Source organism: Schistocerca serialis, chromosome 1 (assembly GCF_023864345.2).
Source record: "Schistocerca serialis cubense isolate TAMUIC-IGC-003099 chromosome 1, iqSchSeri2.2, whole genome shotgun sequence".
NCBI lineage: Eukaryota > Metazoa > Arthropoda > Insecta > Orthoptera > Acrididae > Schistocerca > Schistocerca serialis.
This window is the reverse complement of record NC_064638.1, coordinates 114,837,312-114,850,931: the sequence shown is the minus strand read 5'-3', so window position 1 is coordinate 114,850,931 and position 13,620 is coordinate 114,837,312. Positions and strand designations below refer to the sequence as shown.

General features: G+C 43.0%; 1 protein-coding gene across 1 annotated transcript in view; it reads left to right on the top strand.

Annotated features, from left to right (window-relative positions):
• Positions 1–13,620, top strand: part of LOC126457081 (chordin-like protein 1) — a 672,845-nt gene that overhangs the window by 622,078 nt on the left and 37,147 nt on the right. The gene's annotated exons all lie outside the window — the stretch shown is intronic.

Sequence of the window (13,620 nt, the reverse complement as noted above, 5' to 3'; positions counted from 1 at the left end):
ATCTCTTCAGAACTTGAGGTTAAAACATGAGTCGCATTAAGAGTTAGAATGTTGCCATTGGTCTTTAACTGCAGCATTGAAAACTTCATTAGAAAATGGAAAAATTAATAGATTATAAGATTTTTGATGCAGTTATACAAACCTATTAAGGGAGAATTTTCCAACAAGTTTGATTAGCATTTGCGGATGAACTGCGATAGCAGATTGAGTGGTCAAGTCATTAAACAGATCTGCAGACCGATGTAAGAAAAAAATTTATCTACATAACGCAGTCATTTATTACGTTTAAAGATTATTATTAATCTTATTTGCTATATTGAGCGTGCAATAAATATTTATCAAATCTGAGTCAAACTTCAGAAAAAAAAAATTGAAATTTGTGGTAAGTTCCCATGGGACCAAACTTCTGAGGTGATCGGTCCCTAGGCTTCCACTAAACACTACTTAAACTAACTTACGGTAAGGACAACACACACACACACCCACACACACACACACATATGCTCGAGGGAGGACTCGAACCTTCGACGAGGGGAGGGGGGGGGGGGGGCCGCGCGAACGGGGGCAAGGTGTATTAGACCACGCGCCCCAAAGTTCAGAGTTCAGAACTTTTATTATTGAATGATCTGTGAACGTTACCTAACCCTCTTCTGAAAAGCACCGCCGCTCATCACTATATGTAGTTAGCAGTCACTTGTGTTAAGGTTAAATTACACTTCCAAGAAATTCTAAGTCCATTCGCTGGGCGATAGATGTGGTGGGCGATTGGCACTAATCGTATTATCCGGCGGGACGTCGGCACCGCAAGTGGACCCACTGCCTTTCCAAGTTGAATCTCCACTTCGCTCTTCGTCGGTCAAAGCAGCCTCTTAAGTACACGGCGGGCGGATAAATACTTTGCAAAGCTATAATTCCGCTCGTTGGACCGACACGACGCAGCAAAATAGTGCGCCAATCGCGTCACCGTCTGTACGCCGGGCCGGAACTATGGCGTCTTCCGGGCGTATGCCTGTAGCACAGGCAACCCCACAGACACTGATGTACCGCGTGCAGTCTCTGTGCCCGTGGATGCAACATTATGACATTCACGTCGCTTTCTACTTCGATGTTGCATTTACACTGTTTTGACTTGTGCAGCTATACAAATCTTCCATAAGGAACCCATATACACCGGGTTATTATGTATGACTACACTATCCTGAGTTAACTTCACTTTAAAAATACTGTCGAAAGCAAAAGTGACTTAAAATGGTGCGGAGAACTGCTGCAAAAACCAGGTCAGATACTCGACCACCGGAGCAGTCAATGGACGCACATGCAATGTCAGTAGCTTAGTATCACCAAAACATTTGCTTTATAACAAATTTTGTCAAGAAATACAACGTACATGTATTTCTCTTTATATGTAGGTAGGTGTATGGTGTGAAACTTATAAAAGCCCTGGTAAATTATCAATCAAGTGATAAACGATTAACAGTACGATTGGCGTAAATAACATTTAAGTGATTTGTAGGCTTTGATGCCCTGTCGAAACGCATCGCTAATAAATTAATGTAAGATTCAGAATCCTGAAACACTAACTCAGTCACTTAATTGCAGTCTGCCAAAATACCTCAAGATTATTGTTACTGAACCTCCTCTGAACACATTGGAATTTTTTCTTGGCGTAATCTACATCTACATGGTTACTCTGCAATTCACACTTAAGTGCCTGGCAGAGGGTTCATCGAACCATTTTCATACTACTTCTCTACCATTCCACTCTCGAATGGCGCGTGGGAAAAAGGAACACCTAAATCTTTCCGTTCGAACTCTGATTTCTCTTATTTTATTATGATGATCATTTCTTCCTACGTAGGTAGGTGTCAACAAAATATTTTCGCATTCGGAAGAGAAAGTTGGTGATTGAATTTTCGCAAATAGATCTCGCCACAATGAAAACCGCCTTTGTTTCAGTGACTGCCACCCCAACTCTGGTATCATATCAGTGACACTCTCACACCTATTGCGCGGTAACACGAAACGAGCTGCCCTTCTTTGCACTTTTTCGATGTCCTCCGTCAATCCTACCTGGTAAGGATCCCATACTGCGCAGCAATATTCCAGCAGAGGACGGACAAGTATAATGTAGGCTGTCTCTTTACTGGGTTTCTCGCACCTTCTAAGTGTTCTCCCAACAAAGCGCAGTCTTTCTTTCGCCTTCCCCACAATATTATCTATGTGGTCTTTCCAATTTAAGTTGCTCGTAATTGTAATACCTAGATATTTAGTCGAATTGACAGCCCTTAGATTTGTGCGATTTATCGTATACCCAAAAACTATCGTATTTCTTTTAGTACCCATGTGGATGACCTCGCACTTTTCTTTGCTTAGTGCTAATTGCCACTTTTCGCACCATACAGAAATTCTCTCTAGATCATTTTGTAATTGGAGTTGATCGTCTGATGATTTTACTAGACGGTAAATTGCAGTGTCATCTGGAAACAATCTAACGGGGCTGCTCAGATTATCACCCAATCAGTTATGAAAATTGGAACAGCATAGGGCCTATGTCACTACCTTGCGGAACGCCAGATATCACTTCTTTTCTACTCGATCATTTACCGTCTATCAGTACGAACTGTGACCTCCCTGAGAGGAAATCACGAATCCAGTCACACAACTGGGACGATACTCGATATGCACGCAATTGTATTAATAGTCGCTTGTGAGGAACGGTATCAAATTCCTTCTGGAAATCTAGGAATGTGGAATCGATCTGGGATCCCTTGTCGACAGCACTCATTACTTCGTGGGAATAAAGAGCTATCTGTGTTGCACTAGAATGATATTTTCTGAATCCGTGTTGGTTATGTATCTACATCTACATCTACATACATACTCCGCAATCCACCATACGGTGCGTGGCGGAGGGCACCTCGTACCACTACTAGCATCTTCTCTCCCTGTTCCACTCCCAAACAGAACTAGGGAAAAATGACTACGTATATGCCTCTGTACGAGCTCTAATATCTCTTATCTTATCTTCTTGGTCTTTCCGCGAAATATAAGTTGGCAGCAGTAAATTTGTACTGCAGTCAGCCTCAAATACTGGTTCTCTAAATTTCCTCAGTAGCGATTCACGAAAAGAACGCGTCCTTTCCTCCAGAGACTCCCACCCGAGTTCCTGAAGCATTTCCGTAACACTCGCGTGATGATAAAACGTACCAGTAACAAATCTAGCAGCCCGCCTCTAAATTGCTTCTATATCCTCCCTCAATCCGACCTGATAGGGATTCCAAACGCTCGAACAGTACTCAAGAATAGATCGTACTAGTGTTTTATAAGCGGTCTGCTTTACAGATGAACCACATCTTCCCAAAATTCTACCAATAAACCGAAGACGACTATCCGCCTTCCCCACAACTGCCATTACATGCTTGTCCCACTTCATATCGCTCTGCATTGTTACGGCCAAATATTTAATCGACGTGACTGTGTCAAACGCTACACTACTAATGGAGTATTCAAACATTACGGGATTCTTTTTCCTATTCATCTGCATTAATTTACATTTATCTATATTTGGAGTTAGCTGCCATTCTTTACACCAATCACAAATCCTGTCCAAGTCATCTTGTATCCTCCTACAGTCACTCAACGACGACACCTTCCCGTACACCACAGCATCATCAGCAAACAGCCGCACATTGCTATCCACCCTATCCAAAAGATCATTTATGTAAATAGAAAACAACAGCGGACCTACCACACTTCCCTGGGACACTCCAGATGATACCCTCACCTCCGATGAACACTCACCATCGAGGACAACGTACTGGGTTCTGTTACTTAAGAAGTCTTCGAGCCACTCACATACTTGGGAACCAATCCCATTTGCTCGTACCTTAGTTAGGACCGTGGGGGACCGAGTCAAACGCTTTCTGGGAGTCAAGGAATATGGCATCCGTCTGATACCCTTCATCCATGGTTCGCAAGATATCATGTGAAAAAAGGGCGAGTTGCGTTTCGCAGGAGCGATGCTTTCTAAAGCCGTGCTGATGTATGGACAGCAACTTCTCTGTCTCAAGGAAATTCATTATATTCGAACTGAGAATATTTTCGAGAATCCTGCAACCAACCGATCTTAAGGATATTGGTCTGTAATTTTTAGGATCCGTCCTTCTACCCTTCATATATACAGGCGTCACCTGCGCTTTTTTCCAGTCGCTCGGGACTTTACGTTGGGCAAGAGACTCGGGATAAATGCAAGCTAAGTAAGGTGCCAATGCAGTAGAGTACTCTCTGTAAAACCGAATTGAAATCCCATCAGGACCTGGCGATTTATTTATTTTCAACCCATTCAGCTGGTTCACAACCTCAGGGATGTCTATCACTATGTCCTCCATACGGGAATCTGTACGAGACTCAAACGGCGGTATGTTTGTACGATCCTCCTGCGTGAAAGATTTCTCAAATGCTAAATTTAAAATTTCGGCATTCGTTTTGCTGTCTTCCGTTTCCACGCCAGACTGATCAGTGAGTGACTGGATTGAAGCCTTCGACCCGCTTACCGATTTTACGTAAGACCAATCAATAAGTCATTTTCTTCAAGGTGGTTCATAATGTTCGAGTACAGTACATGCTCCAAAATCCTACTGCAAATTAAAGTCATTGATATGGGTCTGTAGTTCAATGGGTTACTCCTATTTCCTTTCTTGAATATTGGTGTGACCTGTGCTACTTTCCGGTCTTTAGGAACAGACCTTTCGTCAAGTGAGCGGTTGTATATGATTGCTCAGAAAGGCGCTATTGTGTGTGCATACTCTGAGAGGAACCTGATTGGTATACCATCTGGGTTTCGTGACTTAGGTGCACCTGTGGAGCTAACTGTTAAGGTTGGAAGGGTGTTGAACGGGCCGAAGGACTGATGACTTTGTCTCGGTGCAGCAGTCGGTTCACCAAAGTCATGGCCAAATCACTTCGTGAGACACAGTGGACTGGCTTTTGCCCTGGGACTTTTATCCATAACCTGATGCTCCAGATCTTGACATGACCAACTGTCTTCCTTTCCCAGGCAAATACTGCTTCTTCCATCGCCAAGATTCGAACTGGTGACGTCAGCGTCAAGTACCTCACCATCAGCGAGAGCTGCTCAAACCGCCCGCAGACGTCTCTATTCACAACGATAATTACGATAGCCCTTAAGAAAATGAGAATGAAGAAGAAAGGAGGACTGGGGATTATTGGCCCGTCGACGACGAGGTCATTAGAGAAGCGTATGTTGGAGAAGCGTGGGGCACGCAACCGCACATGGCATTTCCGAAGGAACCAGCCTGCTTTTTAGGGAACAGGGATGAGCGGATGAGGATTTGAACAGGTTCCACACCGAGTTTTTAATTTTTTAAAAAAATTTTATATACGTAATGTACAGGGTTATTACAAATGATTGAAGCGATTTCACAGCTCTACTATAACTTTATTATTTGAGATATTTTCACAATGCTTTGCACACACATACAAAAACTCAAAAAGTTTTTTTAGGCATTCACAAATGTTCGATATGTGCCCCTTTAGTGATTCGGCAGACATCAAGCCGATAATCAAGTTCCTGCCACACTCTGCGCAGCATGTCCCCAACAATGAGTTCGAAAGCATCGTTGATGCGAGCTCGCAGTTCTGGCACGTTTCTTGGTAGAGGAGGTTTAAACACTGAATCTTTCACATAACCCCACAGAAAGAAATCGCATGGGGTTAAGTCGGGAGAGCGTGGAGGCCATGACATGAATTGCTGATCATGATCTCCACCACGACCGATCCATCGGTTTTCCAATCTCCTGTTTAAGAAATGCCGAACATCGTGATGGAAGTGCGGTGGAGCACCATCCTGTTGAAAGATGAAGTCGGCGCTGTCGGTCTCCAGTTGTGGCATGAGCCAATTTTCCAGTATGTCCAGATACACGTGTCCTGTAACGTTTTTTTCGCAGAAGAAAAAGGGGCCGTAAACTTTAAACCGTGAGATTGCACAAAACACGTTAACTTTTGGTGAATTGCGAATTTGCTGCACGAATGCGTGAGGATTCTCTGCCGCCCAGATTCGCACATTGTGTCTGTTCACTTCACCATTAAGAAAAAATGTTGCTTCATCACTGAAAACAAGTTTCGCACTGAACGCATCCTCTTCCATGAGCTGTTGCAACCGCGCCGAAAATTCAAAGCGTTTGACTTTGTCATCGGGTGTCAGGGCTTGTAGCAATTGTAAACGGTAAGGCTTCTGCTTTAGCCTTTTGCGTAAGATTTTCCAAACCGTGTGGTACGTTTAGCTCCCTGCTTGCTTTATTCGTAGACTTCCGCGGGCTACGCGTGAAACTTGCCCGCACGCGTTCAACCGTTTCTTCGCTCACTGCAGGCCGACCCGTTGATTTCCCCTTACAGAGGCATCCAGAAGCTTTAAACTGCGCATACCATCGCCGAATGGAGTTAGCAGTTGGTGGATCTTTGTTGAACTTCGTGCTGAAGTGTCGTTGCACTGTTATGACTGACTGATGTGAGAGCATTTCAAGCACGACATACGCTTTCTCGGCTCCTGTCGCCATTTTGTCTCACTGCGCTCTCGAACGCTCTGGCGGCAGAAACCTGAAGTGCGGCTTCAGCCGAACAAAACTTTATGAGTTTTTCTACGTATCTGTAGTGTGTCGTGACCATATGTCAATGAATGGAGCTACAGTGAATTTATGAAATCGCTTCAATCATTTGTAATAGCCCTGTACTTCTTGTGCTCTGACCTTAAAGGTGGGACGGGCCGATTAGAGTTCTGGCGTACAGTGCGGCCAAGAGTTTCATCAGCCCAGCAGCAAACGGCATTGTCACGTTGGTAAGACCGTTTCCCGCTCGATTACCGAAGTTAAGCAACGTTGGTCCCAGCTAGTACTTGGGAGAGTGACCGTCTGGGGAAAACTGGGTGCTGCTGGTTGTAAGAACATGCAAGTCGCCGAAGTAGCGTCCAATTGAAAGAAGGCTGTAGCGCCACACGACGTATACTTATTTTTCGTCAAATAACAGGTGTGCCAGTGGTGGGGCAGAGGGAGTTCCAATTCAGACTGAACCACTTACAAACATTGCTCGAAAAACGAGAATAAAATAACTGGACAACATTGATCTGGGTAAGAGCCGTTTCCACGAAAAAAATTAACTTCACTTCTACATTGCCGATTTCAGCCAAATTTCAAAATCACGTCTATCACGTAAAGATGTAGCGATACCCTAGTGCTGAAGTCCAGAACTTCATTCGCTTTTGAGTTTTGAATTTTTAATGTGATTTGTAATGATATTCTTGAAAACCGACATTTTGTACTCAGACCTCAGTTTTCACATTCCAGATTTTTTAGATACGTTCCCAAGACATAGTTCAACAGTTCCGAGCATTCATTTTATGAGAAATGTTATTACTTTACTTTTAGCATTTTTTTTCAAATTTAAATTTTCTTTAATTATCGGTACATAAAAGTGATAACAAACAAACTACATTTTCGATAATATTAATGCAAATACCTGAAGACTACTTCCCGCAAAAGTTTCAAATGAGATTGGTTAATATTTAGGATAAAAAAGTTGGCATTGAACTTAGAAAAACTGACTTATGGGAAAACGGATTTTAAAATTTATTAAAAAATAAATGCTAGTACAAGAAGCATACACGATAAAATTCACCAGCACCAAACGTTTTCTCTTCCCTGCTCCAGTAAGGATAGCCTTTTTCCGTCTCCATGCAGCATCTTCTGCACCACTTCGCTCATCTCTAGATAAGGAGATCGTCTACTTGTAGGATGATAAAGGAGTGATGGGTCTTTTGCTCCTTTCAGTCTTCAAACATCCCATACGGAACTGAGAAACAGCTTCTGCAACACCCAAAAGTATTTTTCTTTGACACTTGGACCAAATGACATTGTGTCTTGCCATCAGAGCATGTTGCCATTAGTGCATCAGATGCAAGTCTCTGACGGACAGTTGCTACCTTGGCTACAAAATCTGTACTAAGGGGAGTATGGACATTATGTCTGCGCGGTCTGCTGCTTCGCCTTGTACTTGACATTCGAATACAGTCAAATAGCTTTGACATCCAAGAGTAAACACTCCAAAGATGTGAAACAGCCATTAAAATGTTTTTGAAAAAAAAATGAAGGTGTAGGGTGGAGGGTGCCCTTAAGCAGTTAGGAAGGCGAAAACAGTGTATCGTTTAACCAGGTGAACAAATTACAAGAAACAGCAATACCATACCCAGCGAGGTGCAGGGGAGGGCAGTTAACCCTCACCCTTTTCCCCTATCATAGAAGGTCGAACATGTAAGGAGTATTGAACACTAACTTTTCTGCACAGAGCCAATTGTCGCGAAATCCCAAAAATATTTCGCCATTCGCTACTGTTCTCGTTGTAACTGAAATTATCAGATGGCTTTGGCTTTTAAAGACTTCTACTTCATATACAGGATACGGCGCCGAGACTTCATAATTAGATTTGTGCCAAAGCCAACAATTAATTGCAGTAGTTTCCATTTAACTTCAGTAAACCAGAAACGAATGAATTTTTTCACGAAAATAACCACGGCTGTTTCTGGCACTGTCTGTGTTACTTATTTTGTTTCTTGACTCACAAGGGGACAGCACCTACCGGTCATCACTGATTTAGTCCAAATTTATGGAATAGGCAGGACTTTGGCAGAAATGAAAGTGATGGAACTGGGAGCTCCAGAGGGGCAAGCGTGCAGAATACATGACGTGAGATGGCGAGGCACAGCCGTTTATGTTAGCATTCGTTACAGGCTATGGCTAGTGCAGCGGTAACAGTACAGAAGTGGAATGCCGATGTCATGGGATCGAGTCTGCAAATAAACCGAAATAATATTCAGTACTGTATTTATTAATATTTTCATAAAGGGCGTTAAAAGAAAGGGCAATAGAAAGTTTGGGATTGCAAATAAATTTCCAGGAAAGCATTATAAGGCGTACACGAGAAATTCGTATGTAAAATCAGATGCCGTACTTTTATTATTTTACAGTTGATGATTTACGTGTGCTGTGATGGTCTTCATCGAAAAATCAAAGAGAGCAGTAAATTTCTTGTCATCCTGAAAACATTATAAACTCCGCATTTTTTTCAATTACGTGGCTGTCTTAAAGTTTTTGAAGAAAAGCAGGCTTGGTCTACAATCATAAAAGGTTCGCTCTCATAGCACAGTTTGACAGCAAGCCACGCGTATGTAATTTTTCCTCTCCTATCTACGTAATTCTGTAGCTCTCAATTCGTTCGAGCAATCAATCATTCATGATAGGAAACACAGTCATAGCTCAGTCACTCAAAATGATTCTGAAATTTTACTTGTTAGAATGAAATCAGGCGATGATTCTTCTTCTCTGCAGGCTCGTGCTTTGCGACAGTCTGCCAATCTGTACAAATAAAATGCCTCGTAATTTTGGGAGCGTTGTATAATCAGTCGGGAAACCTCATATCAAGCGGATATTTGGCTTTGATGAAGTTTAACCTTCCGAAGAAGTAATGGAGCTCTTGGATTATTAAATGCAGGTTCGTATCCAGTCTTTCGGAAGTTCCCTTCTGATTAACAACTACGTAATATATCGATAAATATCATTATTTCTCAAATTTCCAATACACACCTTTTATTTGAAGGAGCAATCTATATATATTTCCTTTTTAATCGTACAGTTTCGTCTCAGTTATCTTCTGTCATAAATCTCAATAATCGGATTACAGTTCTTCAAAACCAAGCTCAGACTAATCGGCACGAAGACAAACTCGGAAGCCCCTTTCTTTTTTTTTTTTTTTTTAACAACCACCAGAGAGAGTACTACAAAGAATACTTATGCGCTCATGGCATAGCTATTGTATGAACTACTTTTCGCATGGATTCTGCGAGTATGAAGATAGAAAATTAGTAAACGTCATTCAAGGGTAGAATTGTATCTGAATAATTCATCGAATATAAAGAGATATTACACGTAAAACACCATTTCGCCAATTTGTGCAGTGGAATGTATATTGATGCAGTGTACTAGGGACGTGGTTTCCATTTTTCTTTTTTTTTTTTTTTTCGCCGTGAGATAAGAGTAGTTTGGAAGCTTTTCGATCAGCGCTGCACCACCGGAGTGCGTTTGCGGGGAATCACTTTAGTGCACGATGGCAGTCTTTCTTCATCTTGAAAAATCTTGTCGTATAATTGTGGTTTGTCCTCCTCGCGACTCAGTCAACTGAATAAATCTGTTCTCCTGAACGTAGGGCTTCATCACATCTGTCCAAAAAAATCCGTATAAAGCTGTTGTAAGTTTCCCAGATTTTCATAAAATAATGACAATGTTCCTACGCTTTACCGCTTGGTAATCCACCGGTTTGTGAAACCTCGGTATAAAATTTTCCTTTCCTTTTCATGCCTTCTATGAAAATATTGATAAGTGCAATGAAATGAGCATTATTTCGGTTCATTTGCAATGTAAGTAACGTAAAAACTTAAAATGAAGAAAATTACTGCGTAGGGACTCGACCCCACAGCCCTGAGATTACCGTTCTGCACTCTTTCCATTGCGCCAACAGCTGCCTCGAAACTACGCTAATATAAATGTCTCATGCCTTCCCCCCACCCTCGACCAGCATCAAATATCTACATCTACATCTTCATACATACTCCGCAATCCACCATACGGTGCGTGGCGGAGGGTACCTCGTACCACAACTAGCATCTTCTCTCCCTGCTCCACTCCCAAACAGAACGAGGGAAAAATGACTACGTATATGCCTCTGTACGAGCCCTAACCTTATCTTATATTTAGTGGTCTTTCCGCGAAATACAAGTTGGCAGCAGTAAATTTGTACTGCAGTCAGCCTCAAATACTGGTTCTCTAAATTTCCTCAGTAGCGATTCACGAAAAGAACGTGTCCTTTCCTCTAGAGACTCCCACCCGAGTTCCTGAAGCATTTCCGTAACACTCGCGTGATGATAAAACGTACCAGTAACAAATCTAGCAGCCCGCCTCTAAATTGCTTCTATATCCTCCCTCAATCCGAGCTGATAGGGATCCCAAACGCTCGAGCAGTACTCAAGAATAGGTCGTATTAGTGTTTTATAAGCGGTCTCCTTTACAGATGAACCACATCTTCCCAAAATTCTACCAATGAACCGAAGACGACTATCCGCCTTACCCACAACTGCTATTACATGCTTGTCCCACTTCATATCGCTCTGCAATGTTACGCCCAAATATTTAATCGACGTGACTGTATCAAGCTCTACACTACTAATGGAGTATTCAAACATTACGGGATTCTTTTTCCTATTCATCTGCATTAATTTACATTTATCTATATGTGGAGTTAGCTGCCATTCTTTCCACCAATCACAAATCCTGTCCAAGTCATCTTGCATTCTCCTACAGTCACTCAACGACGACATCTTCCCGTACACCACAGCATCATCAGCAAACAGCCGCACATTGCTATGCACCCTATCCAAAAGATCATTTATGTAGACAGAAAACAACAGTGGACCTACCACACTTCCCTGGGACACTCCAGATGATACCCTCACCTCCGATGAACACTCATCCTCGAGGACAACGTACTGGGTTCTATTACTTAAGAAGTCTTCGAGTCACTCACATATTTGGGAACCAATCCCATACGCTCGTACCTTAGTTAGGAGTATGCAGTGGGGCACCGAGTCAAACGCGTTCCGGAAGTCAAATGCTACTTACTGTACACGCTTGGCCATCTGGAGCTCCCACAACTACCACTTTCATTTCTGGTCAAGTCCTGCGTACTCCATAAATTTGGAGAAAGTCAGTAATGATAGTTATGTGCGCGCCCTATGAATAGTATTGCGGCCTCCCTCTATAATGTGGAACAAGTCACTTTTACAATTATAGCTAATGAAAACATGGCAACATACTGACCGTTTACATCGTTTCTTTTTTTCCATTTTTTCATCCAGTCATTTATACTTACGTTCTCTGTGTCTCTCTCGTAAACACACACACACACACACACACACACACACACACACACACACACACATACACACCCGCGCGCGCGCGCTGGCACTGTTATATTATTACCTCACACACACACACACACACATACACACCCGCGCGCGCGCGCTGGCACTGTTATATTATTACCTTTTTGGAAATTCTTCTGTGGAGTAAAAAGAGTTGTCAAGCAGGTAGGATTTTATTACCTGTTAAATTCTTAGCATTTTTGAGAAAGTGATCAAAAGATATTTACACTGAGTTGACAAATCACAGCCGGCCTCTGTGGCCGTGGATGTTAAGTGACATAGTGCTTAGAGCCATTTTTGAGAAAACTCATGGGATAGCAATATACACATACACAAATGGGGGTAGCGTCGCGTGCACAGGGTATAAAGAGCAGTGCATTGACGAAGCAGTCATTTGTACTCAGGTGATTCAAGTGCTAACATTTCCGACGTGATTATGGGTGCATGATGGGAACTACCCCACTTTCAACGCGGAATTGTAGTTGGAGCTAGGCGCATGGGACATTTCGTTTCGAAAATCGTTAGGGATTTCAGTTATCCGACATCCATAGTGTCAAAAGTGTGCGTAGGATACCAAATTTAAGGCATTGCCTCTCTCCACGGACAACGCAGTGGTCGACGGCCTTCACTTAACGACCGAGAACCGGGACGTTTGAGTGGAGTTGTCAGCGCTAACATACAAGCAACACTGCGTGAAAAAACGGCAGAAATCAAATTGGGGCGTAAGACAAACGTATCTCTTGGGACAATGCGGCGAAATTTGGCGTTAATGGGCTATGGCAGCAGACGACCGACGCTATTGCCTTTGCTAACAGCACGAAATCGCCGGCAGCGCCTCTCCAGGGCTCGTGACCATACCGAGTCGTGCCTGTAGGCGACTGGAAAGCTATGTGGTCTGGTCAGATGACTGCAGATTTCAGTTGGTAAGAGCTGATGGTAGGTTCGAGTGTGGTACAGAACCCAAGAAGCCATGGAACCAAGTTGTCAACAAGGCACTGTGCAAGCTGGTGGTGGCTCCATAATGGTGTGAGCTGTGTTTACATAGAGAGGACTGGGTCCTATGGTACAACTGAACCGATCATTGACTGGAAATCTTTATGTTCGGTTACTTGAAGAGCATTCATGTTCGCATGTCATGTCGCCAGACCACAATTGTCCGCGATTAGTTCGAAGAACATTCTGGACAAATTGAGCGAGTGATTTGGCGACCCAGATCACATCACATGAATTCCATTGAAAATTTATGAGACATAATCGAGAGGTCAGTTTGTCAACAAAGTCGTGCACTGGCGACTATTTCGCAATTATGGACGACTATAGAGGCATCATGGCTCAATATTTCTGCAGCGGACTTCCACCGATTTGTTGAGTCCACGACACGTAGAGATGCTGCAAATTGGTTCAAATGGCTTTAACCACTATGGGACTTAATATTTGTGGTCATCAGTCCCCTAGAACTTTGAACTACTTAAACCTAACTAACCTAAGGGCATCACACACATCCATGCCCGAGGCAAGATTCGAACCTGCGACCGTAGCGGTCGCACGGTTCCAGACTGAAGCGCCTAGAACCGCTCGGC